The sequence below is a fragment of the Tenrec ecaudatus genome, chromosome 5 (genome assembly GCF_050624435.1).
Source record: "Tenrec ecaudatus isolate mTenEca1 chromosome 5, mTenEca1.hap1, whole genome shotgun sequence".
NCBI classification, from domain to species: Eukaryota; Metazoa; Chordata; class Mammalia; order Afrosoricida; family Tenrecidae; genus Tenrec; species Tenrec ecaudatus.
In genome coordinates, this window is record NC_134534.1 from 29,614,684 (window position 1) to 29,634,500 (window position 19,817).

A 19,817-nucleotide genomic window follows, 5' to 3' on the forward strand; every position below is an offset into this window, starting at 1 on the left:
CAACAGCCAGCTAGCTGAGAGCAATTACTAAGATGCAGAAGGGTGAGCATGATTGTGGGGCAGGAGGACGGCAAAAGGAAAGAGAGGAAAGATCTAGGAAGCAAAGCTGTGGATAGAAGTATAAACATAGGTATATATATTTTCATATATAAATTCATAAAATTAGAAGTATTGGCCTAGGTACATATATTTATGAGGCAATATACAGAGGTAGTAGATGGACCCTGGGCCTCTGCTTAAGCCCTGCCTCAATGCAAGAACACTGTGTTCGAATAACCTGGCATTCTGTGATGCTAACCATCCCGGCATGATTGCTAAAGACAAAATGGGTGCATAGCAAATGTGGTATAGAAAGTGTATGGTGCCTGGCTATCAAAAGATATAGTGTCTGGGGTCTTAAAGGTGTGAAGTTAAAAAAGCAGCCATCTAGCTGAGAAGCAACAAACCCATATGGAAGAAGCACATCAGCCTGTGTGATCATGAAGTGTCAACAGGAACAGGTAACAGGCATCAGAAGACCCAAAATAAACAAACAAAACCAGATTGTTGAGAATGTGGTGGTTTGGAGCAGAAAGCCAAAACTTATCTGTAGAAAATTGGACATTCCCTCACAGAAGGGTCACAAGGAAGGGATGAGTCAGGGTGCAATATAGCCCTGAGGAAACACAACAAATTCCTCTTGTTCCTTGAAGCTTCCTCACCACTCTCCACTGTCATGACCCCAGCCCTGCCTTTTGCTGTGGGCTAGACCAGAGCATGTACACAGGTACAGATAAGAGATAAGAGCTCACAACACGTGGACTCGGGAACAGGAATGGGAGTAGTGATACGAGGAGGGTAGGGGGAAGGTGGGGAGAGGAGAGGAGAAAGGGGTAACCAATTGCAATGAACGACACATAGCCCCCACCGCCCCCAGGACAAACAAAAGAAAACATGGGGGAAGGGAGACAGTGGTAGGTGTAAGATATAAAAATAATAATAATTTATAATTTATCAAGGGGTCCTGAGGATGGGAGGGGCAGGGAGGGGAAAAAAAGAGAAGCTGATACCAAGGGCTCAAAGAGAAAGTAAATATTTAGAAAATAATGATGACAACATATGTAAAAATATGCTTGATACAATAGATGTATGGATTGTTATAAGAGCTGTAAGAACCCCCAATACAGTGATCTTGAAAACAACCACCACCACAACAAACAGTAATTGGAAGTGAGGTTAACAGGCAGTTTCATTCATTTGCTTTTTATTTTTATCTCAGTTTAAGATATTATTTTTTGTATATTAGGTTGTTGCTTAGTTTCCTTTGTATAGGTTAGCCATGCAATGCGTTTGGCCTCCATTCTAAACCAGACAGCCTGGGCTTAGATTGGAACCCCAGGGTCATGACTTGATAGCTGGGTCATCTTGGACAGGAGACTTGACCTTTCTGCCTCAGTTTCTACCTCCATAGAATGGGAATTGAAGAAGTTCCTACTTCAGAGATTTATTGTGTAGATTAATGAATACAAATCTCTTAAATCAGAGTCTGGACAATTGTTATTTTGTGGTCGTTTTCTCTCCATTCAAATTCCCAAGTGAGCATCCCTGCTACTTTGTCCTATTTCTTCTCCTGTTTCCTGCTCCTCAACAGACAGGATTCAGTCCCCATGAGGGACCATTCCACCTCACCCCAGCTTCTGCTAATAACATTTCCTCCTTCCTCTGCATTCCTACACTTTACGGAATTATGAAAAATTAGAGTCTTCGTCAAGGCTTCCTAAACTTATCTCTGAAAAACACCTTCAGACTGTCAAGGAAACAGGGAAGATGGCACGGTAGCGATTTTTCTATTTTAGTGGCAGTTAGAAATGACAACTTTCTAGAGGAGAAATTTAACTATGATTTTCAATGCTGACTTTTAAATTTTTCTTTTAATGAAATAATTCTCCAGTGATAGTGAGCGACTTGATAGTGAGTGACTCTTGAAATTAAGGCAACAATTTCTTATGATGTTGGTGATGGTTATGAACAAAACTCTGTTTTTAATTCATGACATATTCTAAGATGTATCCGTATGTAATTACTTTTCTCTGATTTCTCAAAGGTTATAATGGTTGAACACTGAGTCCGTAGATAGCTAGAATCATGATTTTAATGACTGAAATTGCACTACTAATATTTTTGGATACAATACCTCTCAAATTTCAAAGTAACAAAATTCAACATTTTACCGACTTAGTGGAGTTTGATTGCCAGTGAAGCACTTTGCCTTTTCCCTCCGTCAAGGTCATGGAATCATTTAATATTCTCCAGTGGGGAACAAGCCAGGTTGTAATTTACAGAACTTTAGGTCACCTGTGTGAGCAAAATTTTTTTCAGAAAATAGAAGAAACAGTCCTTTAAAAGAATTAGAACATCACACACACACACACACACACACTTAATCACACAAATGTATATAAACTTTTAAAACGTGTTTTATCAAACAAATGCCTGGTTTTGTAGATTTTTGCTTTCCTACTTGCTTGTATTGAACTGATTGTTTAAATGAATCAAAGCTGTTTTGTTTTGTTTTTTTAAGCAATCGTTTTGATGTGACTAAGCACAATAGTTCTTTGATGTATTAAGATGCTAGTGCATGTGTGTGCCTCCCTCAGTATTTCTTTATTAGACGCCTGCTACATGTTATGAAGAAGAGCCCTGCTTATGAGTAGGTCTGCTAATCACAAGGTCTGCAGTTCAAAACTGCCATCCACTCTGTGGGAGAAAGATGAGGTTTCCTACTTCCGTGAAGAGTTAGAGTCTGGAAAACCCACGCGTGCAGCTCTACCCTGTCCTTTAGGGCCGCTAGGTGTTGGCATGGACTCAGTGGCAGTGAGTATATATGTGCACGTGTTAAGAAAGAGATCTTGGGGATAGAGGCAAGTGAAATAGAAAAGATCTGTGCCCATAGAATTTATGTTCCAGTAGAGATGTAAACTAAGCAAGTAAACAGGTCATTGTACAGTATCATGGGATGACTACTATGCTGAAGGAAAATAAGACAAGGTAAAGAATGGACCTTTTCCTTTCTTCTTAGATAAGAAGGGCAGGTAAAATCTAAGAAAGGGATATTTTAGCAAAGAAAAGACCAGGATGGGGTGAGTGAGAAAGGCATCGAAATATCTGGAGATGTGTAATCTAGGGTAATAATCATAGAGGGAAAAGTCCCCGAGACAAAATCATATTTAGCATGTTCCAGAACCAGGACAGTGGTCAGCACTTCCAAGGCACCCTAGGGGAGGCAGACACTGATTAGAAATGTGAGGTCAGATCACATGGGACTTCGTGGACCTTGGCTAGGACGGTAGTTTTCATGTGGAAGCCTGGAAATTTTTGATGAGAGTAACATGATCTGATTTGTACCTTAAAAGGAGTCTTCTGATCTGGAAGTGGAAAAATACCTGGTAGATGAGAGTCAGGAAGGGTATAAGATAATAATAATTTTTTTTCTAAAAAATTCCATGATCAAACAAGTTTTGGAAATACTGTACCTTTTCCAAGGTAGAAAGTAGTGAGGGATTTGTAATATGGGGTGTATCTTAAGCACTGGGATGGAATAGGCAGCATGACCCAACTTAATGACAGTTTTTCCCACCAGGGAGTCTATGAGGGGATTAAGGAAGCCTGGTAGTGCTGTGGATTAAGCATTAGGCTGCATTAAGCAAAGGACAGCAGTTCAAACCCACAGGTGTTTGGGAGAAAGACGAGCTGTCAGCTCCTTACATAGGTTGCTATGATCAGAACTGACTCAATGCCAATGGGTTTGGGTTTGGTATTAGGGCATTCAGTGGATCTCACTTAGAGCACTGCTGGTGTGGAAAAACTAAACACAGAACACCTACAGCCATTGAGCTAATTCGGACACTCTTCTGACAAATCGAAACACTTTGAACTGAAGCTGAGAGGGGGGTGTATTGTGAGAGTCACTCAGCATAGCCTCTGTGACCTTCACTCCTGACCTGAGTGAGTTTGTGTTCTGCTTTCAGGGAATTTGTTACTGTAGATTCCCCCCACCCCAGTTCTGTGTTTGGACTAGGGTCTTGAATATAATTATAGATCCTCATACCGTATCCAGTCCTTTATCAAATATCCACATTTCTTCATTCCCCAGAGAAAACAGGAGCATAGCAGAGTCTTGTACGGAACTTGGAAAACAATAAGTCTGGCTTATTATGGATGACTAGCTTTTCATGATTAAGGGAACATTTGATTTTTCAAGAGAAATGTTATGCCCTTTGGGTCGAATGTTACCCTGGAGACAAGTTATTCATACTAGAAACCATGCCTATTATTTTTAAAGTCGTTCTATAGATAACAAATATAGTACAGTCATGGAAACCTTAGGGTTTTTTTAATTCCTATGACATGTCTGTTTCTTAATTATCAACGGAAGCAAACCTAACATGTACCTATATCATTAGTCATCACATTTGAATGTTTCTGTGTAGACACTGACTAATTTTCTACCAACCTTTCTCTATCACTTTGCTAAATTAAAATGTTTTAAAGGTTAATTGTCTAATCTTTGGGTTGGGGAAAAGGATTTTAAAAGGCTAAGTCTCCAGCTGAAGACTTAGTTCATATCCTATTAAAAGATGTAATTGGATTTGCACAGGGGATTTGGTCACTTGGGGCACTAATTGTGAGAAGAGATGGTCAAGGGGCAGAACTAACTCTCATTGTTGGGCCCAGGAAGAGTTCTTAGTTTTCCTTTGGAAAGAAGGTGCAGAATGGAGCAAATGGGATGGGAAACATGATGTACAGTGCAGGTGCTTTGGAAGAAAACACTTCAGTTGTATTCCAATTTTGTCATGTGTTCAGTGTGGTCACTAGTGGGTTACTTACATAGGTGAGTCTCCATTTTCTCTTCTGATAAGGAGAAGATGAATTCTGATGCAAACATTTAACTGGGGCATACTTGGCTATCATCAATCCAGGACTTGACAGAAATCAAACTAGCTGATGAAATGCAAATTGTAGAACAACGTTCATTTCCACCACTGTTAAACTAATAATTCAGTTGTGGATTATAAGCCCTGTGTTTATAATCATTTTTATTTTGTTTTTGTTTGTATTTTACTGGGATCTCACAGTCCATACATTCATCCAGTGAAAAGCACATTTGCATATATGCTGACATCACAATTTTCAAAGCATTCTCTTCCCACTTGAGCCCCTGATATTAGTTCCCCATTTATTCCCCCTTCTTCCCCCACCTGGCCTTCCACATGAACCCGTGATAAGTCATAGATTATTTTTTCCATATCTTACATCATCCTCCATTGCCCCTCACCCACTTTTCCATTATTCGTCCCCCTGGGAGGGAGTTCTAGATTGGTCCTTGTGATCCATTCCTCCTTTCTCCCCCCAACCTCCCCTAATACCCGTGGTATCTCTACTCTCATTATTGTCTCTGAGAGGTTTATCTATGCTGGATTCTCTGTGTTGTGGGCTCTTATCTGTATCAGTATTCATGCTCTGTTCTAAACCAGTTTGTAAGGTAGAATTGAGGTCATGATAGTGGGGTGAAGGAAGAATCAGAGTTAGAGGAAAGTTGTGTGTTTCATTGGTGCTATCTTGTACCCTTACTGGCTCATCTCTTCCCTGTGACCCCTCTATGAGGGGAAGTCCAATTGTCTACAGATGGCCATTGGGTCTCCACTCCATGCCTCTCTCCTCATTCACATTGGGTATGATTTTGTTCTGGGTCTTAGATGCCTGATACCTGTTCCCATTGACACCTCATGATCACACAGGCTGGAGTGCTTCTTCCATGTTGGCTTTGTTGTTTCTCAGCTAGCTGGCCGCTTGTGTATCTTCAAGCCTTTAAGGCTCCAGACACTATATCTTTTGTTTGTCGGGCACCATCAGCTTTCTTCACCACATTTGCTTATGCACCTATTTTGTCTTCAGTGATCATTTTGGGAAGGTGAGCATCACAGAATGCCGGATTATTAGAACAAAGTGTTCTTGTGTTAGGGGAGTACTTGAGTCATGTCACAATGTCCATCTGCAACCTTAATTCTTGACATATAGATATGAGTACATAGTTTTATTCCCCTCTTGTTATAAATATATTTACATATGTACATGCCTATATTTAGGCCTCTATAAATGCCCTTTGCCTCCCAGTACTTTCCTCTATTTCCCTTTACTTTCCTCTTGTCCCATCACAATGTTTGGCCTTCATTCAAGTTTAGTAATTCTTTGCTGCTACATTGTACTTGATTAAGACCCACTAGGCAGCCTACGATCTTTTTTCTATTGATTTTAGTTCACTTGTTATTCTCTTGTCCCTGAGTTGGTTCCCTCCACCCCTTCCTTTCTCTCACCTCCCCTTCTCCTGTAACCCCTCCCAGAACCATTGGTCCCCTTCTTTTCATCTCCAAATTATTTATCCCACATATCTTATCTTGATAGACATGAAGATGCATTAATAAGTAAAAAAACAGGCAAAACAAAATAAAACAACGTAAGAAGTCAAAATCTACAAAACAATAACAACAAAAACAAAATAACAATAACAAAAAGAAAGCCACTGACAAAAAACAGAAAAGCCTATAAGTAGTTCAAGGTCTGTTTGTTGGTCTTTACGAGTGTTTTGCAGTTTAGTTAGATAGGATGCCACACTCCGTCTCCAAAGTCTAGTTTTGGTATTCCCCGGGGATTTCATCACTCTGCGCCCCCTGCTGCTCTGCTGCATGCCCCAGTGCATCGCCCCAGCGTGACGGGGCCAGACCGTGCACTGTTCCTGCACTGTGTCTCTAGTGCTGTCCCCCATAAAGCCATGGTTTAGTCATGGGTGCCATGTCCCTGGTAGGGCCGGCCCTACGGTCCTTCCTGTGCGTTGTCTGCATGGAGCAGGACCATCTTCCTCAGGACTTGGTGGGCCAGGATGTTGTCTCCTCCCTCTCCATCATTTTGGGTTTCTCCTGTGTGCTCTAATCTGACATGCCCCCTCCCCAAGCTGTAGCCCCAGTGTTGTCCTCTGAAGTGCATTCTTGTGGGGGGGGGCGGTATCCACAGATTTGGGATTGGGGATGGCCCCCCAGACCTCTCTATTGGTTCCTTGGTGCATGCCGTCATGTTGTATTTACATCTTGGCACATTGGCTTGAAGCCTATTATCTCTCTCCCTCTCCTGTGGAGATACACACAAGACCTTGCCCTTGGGCGAATTAGTGCCCTGTTCCCCCCCTGCTACCTTTGTCCTTTATTCCCCCCCCTCTTTCTTTCCCCCTCTATGGTTTACAATCATTTTTAACTGTGGCCCATATTCAACTCTGAAATTCAGCAACACATGACCAATGACTACCATAGGATTCATGTACATCCAAGTGAGCACCATTTGACTTGGTACGTGCACAGCAGTTGACGGTGGAAGAGAAATGGAGAATGCCAGGAAATAAGAACACAGCTGTGTGGAGGCCCGGTCACTTGACATGTTAGCTTTGGCATCCTTTGTAAGCTTTGTCCTGCCAATGAAACTACTGTCAGGGTCCTTGAAATACTGGCCTCATATGGCTCGGATCAGCACCAGCAATGCTAGTGTCTATATTAGTCCTTCAGAACAGTTCCAGAGGTTGATCCGGGTCTTAGTTTGGCAGCCCCGAGTCCCACAGTATGGGAATTATGCACACTCAGAATTGAACTGATCTATTTTGAACATTCTCATAGCCGAGAGCTCTAGACTCATAGACATCAAACAAATTCAACTTTTAAATTAAGTAATGCAACTTTGAGTCAAGCAGAAAATGAGTGCTGGACTGTCAACATCCAGACAGGCTGCTGCATATGCTGAGGGTCACAAGAAATTCTTAAAGGGGAAAATGATGATGATTAGGGACCGAGAGGTAAGGAAAATACCTTCAGGCATGTTCTGTTCCATCCCCTTTTGAGGAGACGGATGACGATCAAGTAAAAGTCCATTGCTTGTCCTCTCCCTTCTGAACAGAATGATAAGAGGGATTGGAGGCTGCTGAGCTGATATGAAACAGGCCTTCCCTGCAAGACCAGCTATAGGGGATTTTATTCTTAATTTTATGGACCATGGTAAAAAAAATCAAGAGGCATTATTTGTAATATAGAAAATCTATTCAATTAAATTTAATTTAATGAATGATCCTGCTCAACCTTCTGGAGCTGCTTTTGAACATGGTGAGAGTAGTGAACTGGCACAAGAACAAGAGCTTTTATTAAAATGGATCATCTTCTAAATTAACGTTGAGCTACATAATTTGTCCAGAAGACAGGTATAAGTAGGAAGTGATTTTTTTCTTTGCTTTCATAGATATATGGACAAACGTTCTGGGTTACCGTGTTTTCTAAGCCTTCTGCTTCAGAGAATTTTAACTCAGATCCAGACACTAGACAATGTGAGAGTTAGGATTTGAATCTCCTGATCTCAAGACCAGCACCATTTCTATCTTGTTATGTTATCTCAGTGACATTTAACAAAGCACATTTTCTTATTTTTATGATTTCCCAACACATAGCTATACTAACATGTCTTAGGGAATCTAGGTTATGATGAAATCTCTTTGGCAAAATAGCACAACTCCTAGTTACAAATACATCTTAAAAAGAAGAATTGAATTTGTCATTTTAGAGCCTAGTATTAAGCTTTTTGTCCCTAAGATTTTAGTTGCCTTGACTACTAAACCCCACTCTTGGAGTTGTAATTACGCCCTCTATAAAACGGTCATTGTGATACCTTCCAAGTCAGTTCTCCTATCTATTAAATACTAGATCATTGATCCTTTGCGTTTAGGACTGTAGCTGTGTATGTCCCGATGAGTAGCTGGCAAACTGGAGCAAGTCATTCTTTGAATTAAGGAAACTTACAAAGCGTTAATGAATCTGAAAGTAACTTAGAAACGGAAAGGACAATTAAATGCAATTTTATTAACTTAAAAAAATAAACTTTTAATTTTGGAACCATTGTAGGTCTAAAGAGCAACCTTGTTGCTGACATCTACGTTAGAACGGTACTTTTGTTTTGATTAATGAAAAATGCTGATAGATTAATATGAATCTAAGCCCACACTTCACTAAGATTTACTTAGTTTACACTTACTGTACTGCTTCTGTTCTAAGATTCCCCACCCCGCCCCACATACTGCATTGTCTGTAGTGGCCATGCCTCCTTAGTGCCCTCTGGACTGTGACACTTCCTCAGACTCCCGTTGATTTTGATCACCTTGGTAGTTCTGAGACACACTCACCATGCATTTTGCAGAATATTCCTCAATTGGGATTTGTCTGACGTTTTTCCTCCTGATGGGCTTTGGGGAGAAACACCGCATACATAAGCTGCCATTTTAATCACATCCTATCAGTAGTGATTGTTATCTACATGCCACTGTTGATATTAATCTTGATCACAACTGAGATAACGTTTGTCACATCTTTCCACTATAATGTCATTCTTTTTACCCTTACCCCACACAAGGAAGCCGCCATCGAAACCCCATGCTTTAGAAGGGAGTTATGCTTCTTTCCCTGCATACATGACTTGGAATTCGTTTGTAGGGGAAAGTTACTATTCTCTCCCATGGATTAATTCAATCACATATCTACATCTGTATGAGCTCATGATATTGACTTTCTAGATTGGGTCAGAAGAGTCACCTGGTGGCGTGGCGTAGTGGATTACACATGGGGCTGGAAACCACAGAGCAGCACATTGACACCACCAGCTGCTCCATGAGAAAGAGGAGGCTTTCTACTCCAGTAAAGAGGTACAGTCTCAGAGACCCGCAGAGGCAGGCCCAACCTGTCCGAGAGGTCAATGTGAAGAAAGGAAGCAGAAGTCACTCGATGGCAGTGTGTTTGGAGAGATTGTTTCAGGGCCAATAAGCCAGTGCTGCTGTGTTTCTTTTGTGGCTCACATGTAATTTTCAATTTTTCCTACTGTTATTACCACCAGAAAAAAATTCACAGTGGGTGAATATCCTGTTGGATTCCATTTTGTAGTTGCAAAAGTTCTTGCCAGGCTAAGGATTTGTGTCGATTTTGCTCTCCTGTGTACTCTCAGAACCTAGGGCTTGGCTTATGGTGTGTGCCCAATAAAGAGTTGTTGAAATAATATTTGTAAACCAATCTACTCTTGACTTACAAATGTCATCACTTAGAAAGATTGTGGGTAAGCAGATTGATTGCTGCAAGATTTATAGCCAGGATCACAAATGTTAGATAGCTATAGAAACAACTTGTGAATTTATCATTGGATTCTTACTGTTTTATAATACACCCTCCCATGTCTTCAAATAAACACAGCTGGAGCAGAAAGTGTTACTCTTTGGTGAGCAATTACCATGGAATCATAGATAAATGCCATATACTAATATTGAGAAGGCTCATGTATCCCATGAAATTTGCTGTTAATACAAAATACCCAGTAGAATTCGATCCAATCAAGTTCGGAAGTGGAGTGCATTCGCCCTTCTGGAAAATCAGAAGAACACAAATTCCTGCTTTTTCCAGTGAAAAAGTCTTTTTTACCTTAGGAGTGACAGTGAGTGACTGTGAGACCTGCCCATCATGGCTAGAAAATGAGTCTCGGGGTCTCAGCAGGTGCCAGCTACAGCGACACAGTCATTCCAGTAAGTGCAGTCCAGCCCTCTGTGGCGGGGGAGCTTCGCACTGGGTATTTGTCAACACCAGTGACAAGCCCAAGGGTTGGCTCTAATTTATAGTATCTGGCACGTTATACTGCTGGGACCTGAGCCAAAGTTAGTCACTCTCCCTTACTCTGTCTTTATTCATCTCATTTCTCTCAGCTAATATGTCAGAGTAGTCTTCATGAATCTGAGAGCATACTTTTTGCAATTTGATTTACAACAATGAGAGCCTCACAGCATCTGCTTATAACCAAGTTTTTGCCAAACACTAGGTTTTTGTTTTAGATCAGGAATATCTAAAAGTGGGTTTTTGTTTGACATCCTTGATACATCTCAGGCAGTTACTAGACCCACCTGAGCTACTTTCTTTACATGTAAGGCGAGTAAAGGAATACGTGCTTCAACAGGGTCTAACACAGGCCGTTCAATACTTTTGCTCCGTGGTTTAGGGGAGTGGCCTCTGAAACTTGAGGGAGTGTTTAGGTGCTGTGGGCTAGGTGCTGGGCTGTAAACCATGAAAGAGGAGACTCTCATCCACTTCGTCTTTGTAACAATTAAAAGCCAAGGATTGCCTGGATGGTGGGTTACTTGGGTGAATGGATGGATATATCTGTCCTCTCCTAAGTCTAGTCTAAGGGGCCTGGAACCGTTAGGGTGTGTTATCTTCAGGTTTGAGCATAACTCCCCTACTGAATCGTATGAGATGGGGCACAATAGGCCTTGGGAGGGCACAAAGGACTTTTGAAGTCCGATTTTATTACTCAGTGATTGTGTAAGCTGAGAAAAATCACTAAATAGATCGAAACTTCAATTTCATGTGTAACAATGTGAGGACATTAGTACACATTAATGTTTTGGTTAGAATTCAACAGCATATAAAATAGCACTTTTTACTTGACCACCTTCTATGTTATTTCCACTACTTCACAGTTGGTTACTTCAGTATTATGCACATTGAATAATTTTCCCTTTCAGAGACTCAGGGTCTGATATCTTCTTAGTTAGACTTGACTGCACCAAAGACGTTCATCCAGACCCCAAAGCGATTTAGAGTTAAATGTGTTTATTTATTAAAAAATGATCTATTGGCTGCCCACTCTCTGCATTTAATTTTGTATGTGGGCAAGAGTGTAGTTTGCTATATGAGGGGGACTTTTTCAAAGTTCTTGTAAAAATCCCATTATCTTTTCAAATCTCTCTTGGATATGCAATGCCATCATGTAGCGCTGTGTCCTCTCATTAATAAAACCAAAGCCACGACCATCAGGTCAGGTCCGATGTATAGCATCCTTGCACAGCAGGAGTTTCTCATAGTGTCTATCTTTAACAGCTCAGATAGCCTCTTCTTTCTCTCGAAGAGTGGCTGACGGTTTGCTGGTCAATGCTTATCCGGCTTAGCAATGTACCAGGGCTCCAAGTGTTATCAGTTGAATTGTGTCCCCATCCCCCACAAAATATGTGTAATATTTGCAAAGCTATAATCCCTGTTGTGAGTTTTCTTTGCTGTGCTAATGAGAGGGAATTCCTGCAGGATGTGTATGGTGTTAGTGTTCTCTATTTGACGTCTCTGGGTTTACTACTCATTGCAATGGCGACACAGAACACTCAGACAAAATTCATGATTACGGATTTCTTAAGGAAGCTAACAAGTTGTAATGTCTGTGAAAGATGCTCAGGATTGATTGTTTACTAGGACAGGTAAGAAAGGTCTGTCAAGTCTGTTCACAAATGCCCCTAGGGCATACCACTCTGCTGTAAGCATCAACCCAAGGGCATTCATTCAGCTTAAGCTCTGTGGGTCAGCACACCCAGCTCCCGGAATTAAGTGCCCAGGGTACTCCACTCCTAAAAACCTAGTCAAAGGCACTCAGCTCCACCTCCATGAGTCAGCAAGTCCAACGTCTCCAATTAATTGGCCACTCTGCAAGCCAACGTCCTGCACGGAAGCCCTCAGCCTTACTTGCTCCGTGGTTTGGGGAGTCCTTCACTGTTTTCTGTGCTCTGGCTCTGCTGCTGCTCACCTCACAGTATAATATCCAGGGGTCACTGAGCAGGACTGCTGCACTGCTGGCTCTTGCTGGTAATGAGATCCCTTCCCTTCCTTTACAAGGGGCTGGGGCTGGAGGGAATCCTGTTGACAATGACTGATGGGTGGATCCCATCAGTATCTTCCCCTCCCTTCTCACCAGACCCATCCAGGGAAAGGTCGTCTTAGGGGAGTTTGGGACTTTGGCTGGAAGATCTTCATTGAATAATTCAATGCCCTTGCAGGATGTTTCTCAAATCAATCTTTGGGTGTGCGATATAAAAGAGACTTAAAAAGAAAGCAAAAGAAGCAGAGACAGGCGAAGATCACGTGAAGTTAACCGAGGCTTCGAAATTCAAAAGAGGAAATACCTTCCTCTACCGCTGGCAGAGCTAGAAAAGCTTCCCCGAGCGTTGGCCCCGTGAATGTAACATCTAGCTTTCTGAACAGGAAGAAAATGAATTTTGGTTAAAGCTGCCTATTTTAGGTATTTTCTGTTATGGTAGCACTAAAAATTAAGACAAAAATTGGTATTAAAACGTGCAAGTGGCTTTGGAGTTGGGTGGTGAGGAGCGGCTGAAGGAGTTTTACGCTGCCTAGTAGTAAAGGTATAAAGTGAGCGACGATTTGTGGATGGCAAAGGTAATTCTGGTGAGGCATCAGAAATAAGGAGGTCTATGAAAGCAGTCTCTATCATCTTAGTGCTTACATACATTAGGAACAGAGTTTTGCTAGACATTTTGATGTTCAATGTGATTTTGGTGAGATTTTAATAGGAAATTAGGAATCTGTGATTGGATGATGGTGAAAGGGCTCTGCTTTTTATACAGTGGCAAGGAGTTTCCCTGAATTATATTCAAATGTTTGCTAGAAGGCAAAACTTGTAAGTCATGAACTTGAATATTTGGTTGAAGAGATCTCTAGCAAAATTGAAAAGGCAAGGCAGTTTCTCTTTGCCACTTACATGCGAGGAAAGAAGTGGATTTAACGGGAACAGTGTAACATGAAAGCAGAACTCACGGATTTGGAAAATTCCATTGTAAAAACACTGATAAGAAAACGTGTCCCAGAACTCTGGAATGTTCACCAAGGATGTGGCTGCACAACCTGCAACTAGAGATTCCGTTAGTGACTGGCGCATCGCACCGATTGTCACAGCACAAAAGTCATCAATCAGCTTGGACTGAAGGGGAGAGAGAAAGAGCAAACAGAGTGGCTGCCATCTGCCTCTTGGAATTCCAGAGGTAGGAATCGGGCAAAGGAGTGAGATTTGTTGTCCTCCAAGAAGAGGAAAAAAGCATCCCTGGAACCATTCAGAGATTAGCAGGAGCGTTGGAAGAAGTACGGGAAGCAGTGAGCTAGGCTTCAAAGGATGGGGCCACAAACTCAAAGGCCCAGATCTTTAACAGTACGGTTTCAACGGGGGAGGATGCAATTCATGCCAAGAAGTAGGCCTGCTACCCAAAGTGGGGGGTGGCAGAGTTGCCATGGTCAAGGGGCAGAAGATTGGGACCTGCCAGGGCAGATGGGGTGGGTCACCACGTAGGTGGAATAGCAGGATGCAGCTGCCCCAAACGGAGTGGGTAGAGTTGCCATCCCAGTGGGCCTAGAAGGTGGAGCGGAAGCTCCGGAATGAATCCAGAGAGTGTGACCTATACCCAGAGACTAGCAGGCAGGGCACAGATGGTCTCAGAGAACAGAGGACTATTTTTAAACCTCAAGAACTAATGGAAATTGGTCCACTGGGTTTCCGACTTGTTTGGTGCCCATGATCCTTTCTTTCCCTACAGCTTCTCCAATTAGTTGTGCGAGTGTCTGTTACAAAGTCTGTTCCATGATTGTGCTCCAGAAACATAACTTACCGTCTAGATTTGAAGGGCGCACAGAATAGGAGGGCTGTTGTCCCACTGTGGAATACGCCTAAAGTCTCACCTATATTTGACTGAAGTGATTCAGAAGATGAACCTTTGTAGTTAATTTAAGACATTTTAGATTGTGATGAAGGGGATTTTTTTTGGTGGGGGGAGGGTATGGATTTGAGTCAGGGGGGAGCAAAGGGTGGGATGTTGTGGATTCAACTGTGACTCCTTCAAAATATATGTTATAAATCTTAACCTCTATACCTGTGACTATATTCCCATTTGTGAACGGGTTGCTTTTGTTCTATTAATGGGACTGGATTAGTATAGGTTTTGTCTTAAATCAGTCTCTTCTATCAGATATGAAAGCAATTAAGCAAGAAAGCGAAGATAGAAGAGATGGAGGAAGAGAGACCTCTGCCAAGACATCTTAAGATCACTCAGAAACATAAGATCAAAAGAGTCGAGGATCTTCCCACACAGCCCACAGGAGAGAAAAGGTTCTTTCAGTGCTGGATTTAGTCCTGAATTTGGACTTCTAGCCTTCTACAAGGCGGAGAAGGACATCAAGCTTGGTAAAGTAGAGGAACAGCAAAAAAGAGGAAATCTCTCAATGACATGGATTGGACACAGTGGCGTCAACAACGGGCTCATTCAGGCATGGGAACAACTGTGAGGCTGGCACAGGACCAGGCACCGTTACGTTCTGTTGCACTGAGGGTGGCTATGGTTTGGTAGGGACTCAATGGCACCTCACAACACACCTCCTATTTTCACCCCTGTGTGAAAATAATTTTCTGTTTCCTAAAGCCAATTATTTGTGGCATTTCTGTTAAAGAACACAGATATCTAAGATCTGAAGAGGAGGGTTGGGAGGCTGTTGCTAGTGACTAAACAAAACACCAAACTCACTTCTGACTTATAGCGACTCTATCAGAGACTACTGGAGCAGCGGGGCTGCCCTGTTGGTTTCTGAGACTGTTCATCTTTATGGGAGATTAACATCTGCTTCCTGGGGAGTAGTGGGGAGTAGTGGTAGTTTCAAACCGCTGACCATACGATTAGCAGCCCAACACACAATCCAGTATAACACCAGAACTCCTTGCTGTTATTATGGCTTAGGAACACTTGACAACCTTACATAAGCTGACCCAAACGAAACCCAAGTCAAGTCCATTTTAACTCCTAGCAACCCGATTAGACCGAGTAGGGTCTCCAAGACTGTAAGTGCTTTGAGAGACTCTGCCTCCTCTTTATCTCAGGGAGTAGCTGGTGGGCTTGAACCACTGACCTTTGAGTTAGCAGCCAAGCATGTTAACCATTGCACTACAAGGACTCCTTGAAAACCATGTGGAACAGTAGGGAATAATCAGTATTGTGCCCACATTGAAGAGATCAAATCCAACCTCAAAACAGTAACAATGTAAGCATTGGTTCCCAATCAGAAGAAGACTGCAAACTCTGTGGGTCCCAAATTGTAACTCCTTTATTATAAAATCAAGGAACCCTCGTGGCACAGGGTTAAGTCCTTGGCTGCTAACCAGAAGGGCAGCATTTTAACCCCCTATGGATGTCTTCTTCAATACAAATTTATAGACTTGGAACACTTAAGTTCTACTGTGTTCAGAATTGACTGGATAACAATGGGTTTAGCTTTGGGGTAGTGTAAGGTGTAAACTGTCCCTAGGTGGAGGAAGCCATTAATACAGCCAGCTACTAATCAGACCTTTGGAGGGTCAGATCACCCAGTGCTGGTTCAGAAGAAGAAAAAAAGACCTTATGATCTACTTCCAAAAATTAACTTTTAAAAGCCCAGTAGAGCAAAGTTTGACCACAACATCCATGGGGTCAATATGGGTCAGAATCCATTCAACAACCACCAGAATGGTAGATTATGAGGTCAGTTATGAACTCCGTTTCTGTAAGAACAATGGAAATTTGAAAATCCCCCAACATTCTAGAACTTTGTATTTTAAAAAATTGGTTTAACAATAAACCGTGGAAATGAAAGGCGGAGACAAGCACTACCCGAGTCCCTGCTTTTCAAGTTCCACTTCAACACAGAAAGGAGAGAAGGAAGAAGGTCTGTTTCTAATTGGGCCTGGCACATAGAAGAAGCATCCTCTTTTTGATAAAACTCATCAGAAACCCAGTAGGGCACCTGCTCTCGGCCACAACTCCGTGGACTTTTGGCAGTGAGATAAATAATCACAACCAATAGCGCTTTCTTTCTGCCCTGACTAGCAAGTACACAGGAAGGCTGTCAGCTGCGACTAACTACCAACATGAGTGCAGTTTCTATGGGCTACCTGGCTACCGTGGAAAAAAGCCTACCAAGTATAAGGGTTGACCAAACAACTATTGGGGATTATTTTTTAGATTATAAAAAATAAAAGCAGACTTCAATTTCCCGTAGGAGGTAAGATTTTATGTTAGCTGATAATGGCAACAGGTGAGCTCGGAAAGCCAAACGCATATGAAGGTAAATAAAAAAGTATTGCAATAAAATTGGAGAAACATTCATTAAACAAACATAGTAAAATGTGAAGCAATTGTTTCTTGACATAGCTTCTACCTGGGTCTATGTAATTCTAAATGTGGTATCTCCATCTCTATAACTTTTCCCCGAAGATTTCTGTGCTCTTTGATTTACACCACATCAAAATGACTGTTTTGCCATTCCTGAGAGACTCAAATCCTTTTAAACATTTTTTGAATTTAGGGAACAAAAAAGAAGTCTGAAGTAGCAATAGGAGGCTGGAGGGTCGATGGGGTAAGGTTTCCCAGTGAAATTCTCATAGGGCAGCCCTGAGACCCACAACGAATGAGCAGGCGCATTGCCCCGGATGCTTGGAAAACTTCCCTGCCCTTTTTCTCACCATGCAGTCTTCAATTTTCTTAAAACTTCTTCGTGATTAGGCCCCATGATGCTCTTGTCCTTAGAGAAAATCTATCAGCATCACCCTTTAGGAATCTCTCAAACAGTCATCTTTTCAGTTGATATCTCTGCCTTGAATTTAATTGGCCTAGCAAATCTCTCCCAAAGCTACTGTTTTGATTGGCTTTTTTTTTTTTGCTTTCATAGGCAATCTAAGAAGTCCTGGACAAGTATGTTATTGAGAGAACTTATCTGCAGCCACTTATTGATTGCCAGACACGTTTAGACATGTTTCCTTTGGAGTAAGCCTGTGCATGTATGAATTGGAGCCCTAGTAACAGTATCTTTTCAGTTATCCTCACATATGAACATCAATGCCAATCAAGAGATAGGTATATTTCATGGGCTGATTAGAGATCACCAAACATTTCGCTCAGGTAGTTTCTTGGTCAGGAATGAGTGCTTTTAGGACCATTTTTCTTGTTGGGTTAGAAAGATTTCAAAAGCAATGCAAGTAGCTTTGACATCCCTGTGTTTCAAGGACAATCAATGTAGGGCAGTTGGGATTATGTTACATGTTCAGATCAAAGCATACTCTGGCTCACAAACGGTCTAGAATGTCATTAAATCCTCTCGTTTTTTCTAATTCCAGTCTTTTGCTTGTGTCTCAGCACTGTTTCCAAATGCCTTTTAAGAATTTGCACTGAGATTTCTTATAGAGATCTCAAATTTGATATTCTCAAACCTCCCACATTAGCAGTTTCCCAAGCTACCACCGCCACTATGAACTGGTAGGGCTCATGGAGCCCCTACGTGTGTGAAAGTAGAAATGGGAAGCATTGCATTTTCAAGGGCTGCCTTTTAGGAAGTGGCTTATCAGGCCTTCCAGACCCTTCTGGGCGGACACAAACCACCAGCCGTCTAGTTAGTAGTTGAATGCGTTTATTCTGATTCACAGCAAACCCAGAGGTCAGAGCAGAAGTGCTCCATAGGGCTTCGGAGGCTTTTCTACGGAAACTGACCGCTCTTCTTTTTCTTGTAAAGAACCTGGTGGACTGGGATCACCAAATGTGCGGTTAGCCGGCCCAAGCTTAAACCACGGCACCACCAAGATCCCTGGGTAAATAGCACCCCCCCACCCCCCCCACCCCACCCCCACACAAACATACAATCCTTATCATTGAGTTTATTCCAACTCAGAGAGGGCTTTCTCCCATGGGGCAACTGGTGGTTCCAGGTTGATCCCATAGTGATATCAGAGATACTAGCACAAACCAGGCTTGTTTTCTGGTAAATAAGCCTTCAATGAAGGGTCCCTTGTGTTGCAATGGCTAGCCCCTCAGCTGTTACCCAAATGGTTGGGGGTTCAAGGCCACCAACTACTCCACGAGAGCAGAGACCTGGTGACTCTCTATCATACAGATCAGAGGTCCTCAAACTATGGTCCACGGGTCACTTGTGGCTCACCGAGGACATTTATTCCGCTCGCCAGGTGTTTTTGCCCATTTTATTTTTTTTACTTCAAAATAAGATACATGCAGTGGGGTCGGTGCACTCGAGCTGCCGGAGTGTGAGAGCGGGATGGGAACCTGGTAGCACTATGTCTTCCTGCAGCTTCTCCGGGGGCGAGGTTTTCCAGAATCACTTTGAACCCGCTGTCTCCGTGTGTGCCAAGTGCGGCGACGAGCTGTTCTCCAGCCGCTCCAAGTACAAGCACTGGTCGCCGCGGCCAGCCTCCACGGAGACCGTCCACGATGACAGCGTGGCCAAGCGGCCCGAGCGCAATCAGCCCTATGCCTTTAAGGCGGCCTGCGGTAAATGTGCCAGGGGCTTGGCCACCACTTCCTCGATGATGGCCCCAAGCGAGGGCAGTCCCGCTTCTGAATATTCAGCAGCTCCCTGAAGTTCATCCCTAAAGGCAATAAATCTGCCTCTCAGGGGAAGTAAGCGGGCAGCCCGACCCCAAGCAGCCGCAGGCGTTGGTCACCCCCCTTGAGAACTACTGCCTACTGACCTTCAGGCAGGGAGGGCTGTCAGGGGAAGCCAGCCCCTTAACACATCATTACTGGTCTGGTAGGCGCAATTGTACAGCGATAATAAGTAAAGATCATAGTAAAGTTACAGAGAGCATGAGAGATAGAAGTGAAGTATTGAAATAAATGGAGTCGGACACGCTTCATGGTAGCATGCTCACCTCTGCCCCGCTCGATGGTCCGCGTGGAGGGAGAGAGTCTCCTTTAAATGCTAGCCCAAGCTTCTTATATTTTCCAGGGACATGCAAGCCCCCTAATTTCAGGTGAGTACATACATCACAGGGAGGGGTTGTGCCATAGGTAATACAGTAATGAGAGGGGGTGGTCTAGGGACATACATGCAATACAGGTCACAGAGTCAGTTTGGCCTGTTCCCTGA

The 19,817-nt window shown here is 42.7% G+C and overlaps 1 pseudogene; it reads left to right on the plus strand.

The window, feature by feature from the left end:
- Window positions 1–19,005: 19,005 nt before the first annotated feature.
- Window positions 19,006–19,352, plus strand: LOC142448674 (methionine-R-sulfoxide reductase B1 pseudogene; annotated as a pseudogene).
- Window positions 19,353–19,817: the final 465 nt, after the last annotated feature.